Raw genomic sequence first — 10,647 nt, 5'->3', positions numbered from 1 at the left:
GAGATGAAAGAACTGCAAAGCCAATTACAAGAACTTTTAGAGTGTAGTTTCATTCGACCAAGCACATCAACGTGGGGAGCTCCTGTTTTGTTTGTCAAGAAGAAAGATGGTACATTCAAGTTGTGTATCGACTACTAAGAGTTGAACAAACTTACCATCAAGAACCGCTACCCACTACCGAGAATCGATGACTTATTTGATCAACTACAAGGCTCATCTGTTGATAAGGCTAAAAAGGAACATATATTTCATAGCATTATTCCCCAAGAAAGACAAGATTTTAGTTGCAATTGTTCCATTTTCAAGTAATATTCGTTTATATTTAATAAGTGCGAAGACAAAAGGCGAAAACGACGAATTGAAGATGCAAAGGTCCAAAAAGCTAAAAAGTACAAGATACAATAAAAAAGGTTCAAATTATTGATGAGGAACGTCTAAAAACGACAAGAGTACAAGTTACAAAACGCAAAGTACACGATATAAAATTGTGCGAAAGGACGTTCGAAAATCCGGAACCGACACATGAACCAACTTTCAACGCTCAACGCAACGGATCTGAAAGTACAAGTCAACTATGCACAAGAATATAATATAATATTTAAATAATTCATAATAAGAATAATATTAAATATTAAAAAGTTGTTAATTGAGCATAGTTCAGGGGTCATAAGTGAAAATTTCAATTTATCATTTGCCTATAAAAGGCCATCTAAATCGATGATTTAGATACACCTTTTCAATTCTCTTTCTTTGTAACATATATATTTATATTTATAATATTAATTTTAATTTTAAGTTTAATAATAATTTTGGGGTAGTGTAACAAATGTTTAACGGGTTTTAAGTCGGAACTCTGTCCGTGTAACGCTACGTTATAAATAATCATTGTAAGTTATATTCTTCCTTTTTAAATTAATGTCTCGTAACTAAGTTATTATTATGCTTATTTGAGCCGAAGTAATCGTGATGTTGGGCTAAAATATTAAGAAGGGGTTATTGAACTTTGGACCATAATTAAGGTTTGGGCAAAAGACCGACACTTGTGGAAATTGAACTATTGACTATTAATAGATGGGGGGTATTGTCTAATTGAGTGACAACTCATTGGAGTCTGTCGAACCTATCTTCAAATTAATTAACCTAATAATTAATAATGATTATGGTTGTCCTATTTAGTGACGTTCATATGGAATCTGTTATAATCATTTAATTAATCAATTGGGTTGGGTAATTGATTATTCATTCTGATCAAGTGGATGAATTAATATTCATAAACTAATTAAAACAGGGGTGGATTACATACAGTGATAACTGGTGTAATTGTTGACAGAAGTGATAGCTGCGTCACAGTTTAAATCCTTAATCAGTTGGAATATTTGACTTCGGGTATAAGGGTAATTTGACGAGGATACTCGCACTTTATATTTATGACCGATGGACTATTATGGACAAAAACCAGATAGACGTATCAAATAAACCAGGACAAAGGACAATTAACCCATGGTAATAAATTAAAATCAACACGTCAAACATCATGATTACGGAAGTTTAAATAAGCATAATTCTTTTATTATATTTCTCATCGTATCTTTATTTACTGTCATTTTATTACTCGCAATTTTATTTACTGTCATTTTATTTATTGTCATTATTTTACGCACTTTAATTATCGTCATTTATCTTTACGCTTAAAATATAGAATCGACAAACCGGTCATTAAACGGTAAAACCCCCCTTTTATAATAATATTACTACTTATATAATTATATATATTTTGTATAAATATAGTTAAAAATATAGTAAGTATCACCAGCTCCCTGTGGAACGAACCGGACTTACTAAAAACTACACTACTCTACGATTAGGTACACTGTCTATAGTGTTGTAGCAAGGTTTAGGTATATCCCATCCGTAAATTAATAAAACTTGTGTCATATTTTGTAGTATTTCCTAGTAAAAATAATACTATTTCGTACCCTCACGCTACATCATCATCTGTTTATTCAAAGATTGACTTACGTTCCGGGTATCATCAAATGCGGGTGAAAGAAGATGATATTCCAAAGACTGCTTTCAGAACACGTTACGGTCATTACGAGTTTATGGTCATGCCGTTTGGTTTAACTAATGCACCAGCTGTGTTCATGGACCTTATGAACCGAGTGTGTGGACCATACCTTGACAAGTTTGTCATTATTTTCATTGATGACATACTTATTTACTCAAAGAATGACCAAGAACACGGTGAACATTTGAGAAAGGTGTTAGAAGTATTGAGGAAGGAAGAATTGTACGCTAAGTTTTCAAAGTGTGCATTTTGGTTGGAAGAAGTTCAATTCCTCGGTCACATAGTGAACAAAGAAGGTATTAAGGTGGATCCGGCAAAGATAGAAACTGTTGAAAAGTGGGAAACCCCGAAAACTCCGAAACACATACGCCAGTTTTTAGGACTAGCTGGTTACTACAGAAGGTTCATCCAAGACTTTTCCAGAATAGCAAAACCCTTGACTGCATTAACGCATAAAGGGAAGAAATTTGAATGGAATGATGAACAAGAGAAAGCGTTTCAGTTATTGAATAAAAAGCTAACTACGGCACCTATATTGTCATTGCCTGAAGGGAATGATGATTCTGCGATTTATTGTGATGCATCAAAGCAAGGTCTCGGTTGTGTATTAATGCAACGAACGAAGGTGATTGCTTATACGTCTAGACAATTGAAGATTCACGAACAAAATTATACGACGCATGATTTGGAATTAGGCGCGGTTGTTTTTGCATTAAAGACTTGGAGGCACTACTTATATGGGGTCAAAAGTATTATATATACCGACCACAAAAGTCTTCAACACATATTTAATCAGAAACAACTGAATATGAGGCAGCGTAGGTGGATTGAATTATTGAATGATTACGACTTTGAGATTCGTTACCACCCGGGGAAGGCAAATGTGGTAGCCGATGCCTTGAGCAGGAAGGACAGAGAACCCATTCGAGTAAAATCTATGAATATAATGATTCATAATAACCTTACTACTCAAATAAAGGAGGCGCAACAAGGAGTTTTAAAAGAGGGAAATTTAAAGGATGAAATACCCAAAGGATCGGAGAAGCATCTTAATATTCGGGAAGACGGAACCCGGTATAGGGCTGAAAGGATTTGGGTACCAAAATTTGGAGATATGAGAGAAATGGTACTTAGAGAAGCTCATAAAACCAGATACTCAATACATCCTGGAACGGGGAAGATGTACAAGGATCTCAAGAAACATTTTTGGTGGCCGGATATGAAAGCCGATGTTGCTAAATACGTAGGAGAATGTTTGACGTGTTCTAAGGTCAAAGCTGAGCATCAGAAACCATCAGGTCTACTTCAACAACCCGAAATCCCGGAATAGAAATGGGAAAACATTACCATGGATTTCATCACTAAATTGCCAAGGACTGCAAGTGGTTTTGAAACTATTTGGGTAATAGTTGATCGTCTCACCAAATCAGCACACTTCCTGCCAATAAGAGAAGATGACAAGATGGAGAAGTTAGCACGACTGTATTTGAAGGAAGTCGTCTCCAGACATGGAATACCAATCTCTATTATCTCTGATAGGGATGGCAGATTTATTTCAAGATTCTGGCAGACATTACAGCAAGCATTAGGAACTCGTCTAGACATGAGTACTGCCTATCATCCACAAACTGATGGGCAGAGCGAAAGGACGATACAAACGCTTAAAGACGTGCTACGAGCATGTGTTATTGATTTCGGAAACAGTTGGGATCGACATCTACCGTTAGCAGAATTTTCCTACAACAACAGCTACCATTCAAGCATTGAGATGGTGCCGTTTGAAGCACTTTATGGTAGAAAGTGCAGGTCTCCGATTTGTTGGAGTGAAGTGGGGGATAGACCGATTACGGGTCCGGAGATTATACAAGAAACTACCGAGAAGATCATCCAAATTCAACAACGGTTGAAAACCGCCCAAAGTCGATAAAAGAGCTACGCTGCCGGGGAGCGCTAAAACGCTATATTTTTAAATATAATAATATTGAAATAAAATATAATAATATAATAATATTGAAATAGAATATAATAATATAATAATATTTTAGAATATACGTAAATTTTAAAAAAGTCGTATTTATTAAATACTTCAGGGGTATATTATGTAACTTATAATTAATAATTTCTATAATGTCGCTTTCATGTGAATAGTAAATTAATTAATTTCTTTTCATTTACTATTCATGAATAGTAAATGAGTTAAAAAAAAAATTCTTGTGTAAAAAAAAAATACGTTTTTTTTTAAAGAAAAAAAAAATTCGTTTTTTATATAAAAAAAAAAATTGTAAAAAAAAAAAACGTTTTTTTTAAGAAAAAAAAATTCGTTTTTAAAAAAAAAATTGTAAAAAAAAATCGTTTTTTTAAAAAAAAAAAAAAAAAATTTTAAAAAAAAATAATAAATAATAATATTTTTTTTTTAAGTTTTATTACCTTTAAATTTTTAGATTATAGTCGCAACTTTTAGTATTAAGTTTATTTTTGGCGTAGTTATTTTTTTTATTTCTAGATTTTTAGGCTTTGCCGTAAAATCCCTTAAGTGCTTATTCCTTAGACTAAGATTTAGGTGCTTTAGAATTTTGCGACGCCATTTTTCGTGCTACCTTCTTATTTTTATTTTTCGACGCTTATTTTTCGACCTTTTTATTTTTCGACACTTTTCGACGCGCAATCTTTTTCTTTCTTATTTCTCGACGCTCTAGTTATAGGATATAGAATTTTCTTTACTTCTTATCTAATTCTTCAAACGGAAAGAAAAATTATTTAAGCGGTTAAGTTAATAGACGTTGACATTTTTCTAGTTCGTAGTAATAGTTGGATTTGTTAGTGGCAAGTTGTGGGCTTCCGATTTAAAGGGTCCTGGCTTCCTGCTGCATCTTTTGGCTATTCGAAACGTGGGCAAAATCAGAAAAGTCTATTAATTGGACAACTTATATAAGTTTTTCTTATTTTTATAACTAATAGGATATTCTGTGAATGCACCGAGCAAAACGTTCACCACCTTTCATACGTTCACCGCCTGTAACCAGATCAAGACATCTAGCCAATATTGCCGCCGTTGATTTTTCTTTAGAATCGTCATCTAGTCGACCAAGAACTCCAACTCAAATTTCCGACAATCCATCTTTTGAACCCGACTTCACAACTAAGAACCCGGAGGATATTCAAGGACAATTCAGAGATCCTGAACCACTAATTATTCCTCCTGAACCACAAACCGTTAAATCAGAATCTTCTAGTGATTCGGATTCAACAAATTCAAATATGGAAGTAACGGAACTTCTAAGTATGGAAGATCGAATGAGAGCCAAACGCACTGGCCAAGGTCATGCAATTATTCAACCAAACGTTAATGCGCCAGATTATGAAATCAAAGGACAAATTCTACACATGGTAACTAATCAGTGCCAATATAGTGGTACGCCAAAAGAAGATCCCAACGAACATCTTCGAACCTTTAATAGGATTTGTACTCTATTTAAAATTAGAGAAGTTGAGGATGAACAGATCTATCTCATGTTGTTTCCCTGGACTTTAAAGGGAGAAGCCAAAGATTGGTTAGAATCGTTACCTGAAGGGGCGATTGACACATGGGATGTTTTAGTTGAAAATTTCTTAAACAATTCTTTCCGGCATCCAAAGCCGTGAGACTTCAAGGAGAAATTGTTACGTTCAAACAAAAGCCAAATGAAACATTATATGAGGCGTGGATAAGATTCGGAAGGATGTTGAGAGGATGTCCTCAACACGGTTTAGATACTTATCAAATAGTACAAATATTCTACCAAGGTGTCAACGTTGCTACACGAAAAGACATAGACATAACAGCTGGTGGTTCCATTATGAAGAAAACCGCAACTGAAGCTTACAAAATCATTGATAACACAGCCTCCCACTCACATGAGTGGCACCAAGAAAAAGATATCTTTCGATCATCTAAAGCAGCTAGAGCTGATTCTAGCCATGACTTTGATTCTGTTTCCGCAAAAATAGATGCTTTCGAAAGACGAATGGAAAAGATGAATAAAGATATTCACGCAATACGAATCAGTTGTGAGCTATGCGGTGGACCACACTTATTGAAAGATTGTCACATTGAACCAACCATGGAACAACGAGAGAATGTTTTCTATATGAACCAAAGGCCGGGAAATAATTATCAAAATAATTATCAACCGCCAAAGCTAAACTTCAATCGAAATCAAAACATTCTTTACAATCCAAAAGGACCCGAAAATAACTGGTATAACCAACAAGGTCCGAATAACCAACCAACTCAAAACAACACTTTCAATCAACAAAGACCTGGCTTATATAAATCACAACAACAAACCGAAGAGAAAAAGTCAAATATGGAAGACGTGGTATTCAAGCTAGTTGAATCTCAAACACAATTTATTGAAACTCAAACCCAAACGAACGAGAGGTTTGATCAGTCATTAAGAACTCAACAAGCTTCCATTTTGAATCTAGAAAAACACGTAGGTACTCTTGCTAGCATGATGAGTGAGAGGGAACAAGGAAAGCTACCGAGTAATACTGAAGTAAATCCTCGGAAAGAGAATGTTAATATGGTGTCAACAAATTCTGAAAAACCAGCTCCAGAAGATGGGAAGGTTTTAGATGTGAGTAACAATGAAGAAGTTACATCACCACCACCACCCGAGTATGTAAAGCCAGTGGTGACACCATACAAACCACCCATCCCGTTTCCAGGAAAAGGAGTTGAGTATGAGCAAGTAATAAGCAATAAAGATTGTGATACTTCTGGAAAGAAGAAGAAGAAAAAGAATAAGAAAGTACAAGAAACAAAAGCCGTAGAAGTAAACCCGGTGAATACAGTTCCACCAAAACCTCCACCTAGGGTAGGTGATCCGGGTGAATTTATTGTTCCTTGTCTACTTAGTGATTGTGTCATGTATGATGCACTAGCAGATTTAGGTGCAAGTGTGAGTGTTATGTCTCTTTCATTATATAAGAGATTAGGGGTAGGTGAGTTAAGTCCAACGGATATGAGTGTTCGACTCTTTGATCAAACCATTAAGCACCCAGTTGGAATTGCTGACAACCTACCCATTCAAGTAGGTAATTTAACCTTTCTAGTCGAATTCATTGTCATTGACATAGAAGAGGACCCAAACATTCCTCTAATTTTAGGTCGACCATTCTTTGCATCCACCGGGGCGTTATTTGATGTAGGAAATGGAAGAATGACACTTAAAAGTGGTGACAAATCTATCACCTTTATGATTCGAAAGTCTAAATCTCCACCAACCAAGACCGTTGAACCAGAAAAAACGATTGGTAAGAACCATGTTGTTTTACCAACTCCAACGGTAGTGCTTAATAATAATAAAACTCCTAAGTGTGGGGAAAATGAAGTAACACCTAATGATGACATGATAACAAAGAACCCCGTTATTGATACGAAATTAAATGACCCCGTTATTAACAGTTCAATGAAGAAACTTTTTAAACGGGCTATTGATGCTAGAATTAAGGGGAACTTTAAGTTATGTAACCGGTTAGTATCCAATCTGTCACCTAAAGAAAAGGCGAAACTAGTTGAAATTGTGGATATTACTGGAGAAGCTAGTCAATGGCTTAAAGAAAAAGTCACAGATATGCAAGTTGATTATAGACCAAGAGAAATTGAAGATGAAGTTAATCACAATTACGACACCACAGCTACCTAAGTGTGGGGAGATTCAAATGTTCTAAAAGAAAATGTTATTTAGAATTAGTTGTTCTGTTCTCGTGTAGTTCCGAGAATGGAATCCGATTGGTCTTTTCCGCTAGCAGACACTAAAGAACTAGTTTTCTCCCTCCACTCTGAATTTTTGCTTTGTAGGTTTTATATGAAATTAATATGCTTTTTAAATTTAAGTTTTGTGTGTTTTTAAAAACAAAATTTACTTTATTTCATTAAGTTGAAAAAAAAAATGATTTATAAAATTCGTCGTAAGTTGAAGACTAGGTCATAGAGCCGAAATTGCTTTACCCGAGGACGGGGCGACAAATTTTGTTATCATTATTTTTAATTTTATTGATCTAAAGTATGCTAAAAATATTTTAGATTTTATACATTTTTGAACGTGGGGTTATATACCAAACTTCAAAAATATGTATATATATGTTTGTGTTCTATGTTATGTACAAAATAGGGTAAAACAGTGCACTTTCAAAGACTGTCATTAAGTTCAGCAAAAGGTACTAATTTTGACGACAAGACACAAAACAACAAATGTGATATAACAAATGAAGGAATGAACGATGAGGCGCCATCAATCATTCAACGAGCTTTGTAATTACAAATTCGGTATTTTTAATCACTTTTCTACACTAATCACCCTCATGAATTTATAATTATAGTCTGATTTCATGCAAATGAGGGCATTGCATGATCTCAAGTGTGGGGAAGGGTTATAAATTCTCTCGGGTTTATACTTGGTTTATTTGCCAAATTTTGTGAAAATTTGAAAAATTTTCAATTAAAAGAAGTCAAAATCATGTTTATACATATTTATGAACGATGAAAACTAGGTGTTAATGCCGAAATTATCGTTACCTCTGAAAGGACATAAATTGAGAAACAACCAAAATGTTAGAATTCATTTAAGAATGGAATAGAGGAGAAAAAGGCAAAGAAAAACATAAATAAAAGCCAAGTGTGTGAAAACTCTACCAAGTTATTCAAAATATATCACATATTTTTGTACAAACAATTGAAAATACTTTTGTTTTGGACGATAATCAACTGTTTTACCCGACGAAAGAAAAGAAGAGATGGATCTACACGATGAATTAATTCCATCATTAGAAGGAAGTAAAGTCTTCCGAAAAAGACACGCGCTTCTTGATTTAGGTCAAGAAGTTGTCGTCCAGACCAGCTGTAGGTTGACGAAAAATCTAGAAAAGTCATCTCTAAAATCAGCAGGAAATCCATGGACCTCAGCATCAAACAGGGTCGCCAAGTGGTCAGATTTATCCTAACCATGAGAAGGATTTATCTCGTACAATGGGGGGGGGGCACCGTGCAAATTAGCTTGATAAGACTAATGAATCAGATCCCCAGAAAGGATAATCTCCTTAAAAGATTAAAAATCAGCTTTTAAGACTGATATTACTCAATCCTTGAGATTGACCTTAAAGATTGAGAATTCAAACTCATGGAATTCAATGATATCTAAACTCGGGCTTGAACGAGAAAATATTTTGATCAAAAATACAAACCGATTTGTTTTCTGAAAACCCATTTTCAATGCGTTCATTACCATTGAACGTAAAATCCTAGGAATTCACCTGGAATTCATTAGGTCACCTGAACCAAATCGGGTGTCAACCGTAAGAACGGTGGTTGCATAGCATGGTCGGAGACAGAACCTTGTGCCAGACCGAAAAATTATAGGATGATCTTTACTATTGCTCATACCAAGGATAGTACTAGCATCCGACACGTTAAAAAGACCATAAACAAATGCATGTCATTAGACATTGCCTTAACAGTTTCTTGTTCATCGCTTTCCTTTACAACCGGACGGTAGTTTGCCGAAAGGTAATATACGGAACAAGTAAACTGGATGTGTGCTTTCCGATACAGGGATAGCAGTGGATTACACGAGCCTAAAAGTTTTTAGCCAAAATATTGATCCACAAATATATTTTGCAACACCGATGGTGGATCAAATCAAAAAACTTGTCTAGGGTAAAATCTAGCTTGAATTTTCAAAAGTTCAAATGTTTTCATAAAGATCCAATTTCCTTAAGGATCTACATTTTTATAGTCATGTGGGACTTCAAACCGCCTTTCAAATGTGCACTTTGCTTTGGAAACCGAAAGTAAATCGGCTATTTGATTGCAAGTGTCGTTGACCTAAACCCGAGGCAACTGTGGATGGCACAACCACCTTTAACCATGGTTCTATCGTTACTATCATTGTTTATAACACCGTATCAAAATCACTGATGTATAAAGTGTGAAGAATAAAGAAGTGATTCTAGTATGTTTTTATTTCAAGACTGTATTGCTTGAGGACAAGCAACGCTCAAGTGTGGGGATATTGATAAGGCTAAAAAGGAACATATATTTCATAGCATTATTCCCCAAGAAAGACAAGATTTTAGTTGCAATTGTTCCATTTTCAAGTAATATTCGTTTATATTTAATAAGTGCGAAGACAAAAGGCGAAAACGACGAATTGAAGACGCAAAGGTCCAAAAAGCTAAAAAGTACAAGATACAATAAAAAAGGTTCAAATTATTGATGAGGAACGTCTAAAAACAACAAGAGTACAAGTTACAAAACGCAAAGTACACGATATAAAATTGTGCGAAAGGACGTTCGAAAATCCGGAACCGACACATGAACCAACTTTCAACGCTCAACGCAACGGATCTGAAAGTACAAGTCAACTACGCACAAGAATATAATATAATATTTAAATAATTCATAATAAGAATAATATTAAATATTAAAAAGTTGTTAATTGAGCATAGTTCAGGGGTCATAAGTGAAAATTTCAATTTATCATTTGCCTATAAAAGGCCATCTAAATCGATGATTTAGATACACCTTTTCAATTCTC

At 34.7% G+C, this 10,647-nt stretch overlaps 1 non-coding gene across 1 annotated transcript; it reads right to left on the bottom strand.

Moving 5' to 3' along the window:
• Positions 1-5,709: 5,709 nt before the first annotated feature.
• Positions 5,710-5,816, bottom strand: LOC139865497 (small nucleolar RNA R71). The gene has a single exon (XR_011765013.1). It is a non-coding gene; the product is annotated as a small nucleolar RNA R71 (small nucleolar RNA).
• Positions 5,817-10,647: the final 4,831 nt, after the last annotated feature.

Source organism: Rutidosis leptorrhynchoides, chromosome 8 (genome assembly GCF_046630445.1).
Source record: "Rutidosis leptorrhynchoides isolate AG116_Rl617_1_P2 chromosome 8, CSIRO_AGI_Rlap_v1, whole genome shotgun sequence".
Lineage (NCBI taxonomy): Eukaryota > Viridiplantae > Streptophyta > Magnoliopsida > Asterales > Asteraceae > Rutidosis > Rutidosis leptorrhynchoides.
This window is presented reverse-complemented; position numbering and strand designations above follow the sequence as displayed.